Below are 1,139 nucleotides of genomic sequence, written 5' to 3'. Positions count from 1 at the left end.
ATTCTTTTTTTTTTTTCCTCTCTGTTTCTTTCTCTTCTTCTTTTATATAACATTGTATCTTTGAAATTCCAAACTCTACTCTAGATTTTTAACTTTTGCTTTTTGGTACTTGTTACCAATTTTGTACCTGTATTTTCTTTATAATTTTTGCGATTTTGTTTGTTTTTGTTTGTTCATTTTTTCTCTTTTTTTCCCTTCTTCTTTTCTTTAACATCATATTTTTGAAATTCCAAACTCTACTCTAGATTTTTAATTTTTGCTTTTATGTATTTGTTACCAATTTTGTACCTTTAAGAACCCAATCTTCAGTACCCATTTTTTTTTTTAATCCAATAGCATTGACTTTTATTCATTCACGTTAAGTCACCTGAAATGGTATCTGTTGCATTTAAATGCTCATTAATGTAAATGGCTGAACAAATCCATTTTAATGGATATTCAATCCATTAAAAAAACTCAATATCCCACATGGTTAAAGTCACTTCAACATAGCCTCATGACAACTCCCACACCAAAACAGTACTTTATTTTGTAAATTTTGACCCATTATTACTCCCATGTTATGGTCTTTTCAGCTGTCAAGCGTACAAGGTGAAGAAAAAATTTAGTTAGATGGGGGTTGCACCTGGAAAATAAATTTCTTAAACTCCATATACATGTTTCAAATCTGCTGGGTCCCAAGTCCATCTATGAACTCCCAGGCTGCCAGTATCATGTGCAGCATACTAAAGCTACACTATCTGAATAGCTTATTAATTCTGCATAAATCAGGTCAACCAATGTGTCAACCTGTATTTTTCACTAAAGAGCGAGATTACTGGCTTGACTGCTCTCTCTCCCTTTGAACTCTCCTTTTTCTCCACCAGGTCGCCTGTGTCTCCTCCCTAACCCCTCTCTACTCTACCCAACTCTGTGAATTTCTGTGTGTTCCAGACGGTGGAGAACACTTAGGGAACTGATTACTGGCTGGATCTGTCTCCCTCCTTTTCATTCCCCCCTTTTATCCTCCTGGTCACCTCTGTCTCCTTTCTCCTTCTTCTCTTCTCTGTATAACTCTGTGAACATCTCTGAGTGGTCCAGTTGTGGAGTGCACATAAGGAAGTGATTACTGGCTAGCCCACTCTCTCCTCTACTGATTC

This window comes from Bison bison, unplaced genomic scaffold, assembly GCF_000754665.1.
Source record: "Bison bison bison isolate TAMUID 2011002044 unplaced genomic scaffold, Bison_UMD1.0 scf7180017864119, whole genome shotgun sequence".
Taxonomy (NCBI): Eukaryota; Metazoa; Chordata; class Mammalia; order Artiodactyla; family Bovidae; genus Bison; species Bison bison.
The sequence above is the reverse complement of the archived record's forward strand: the minus strand, read 5'-3'. Positions refer to the sequence as shown.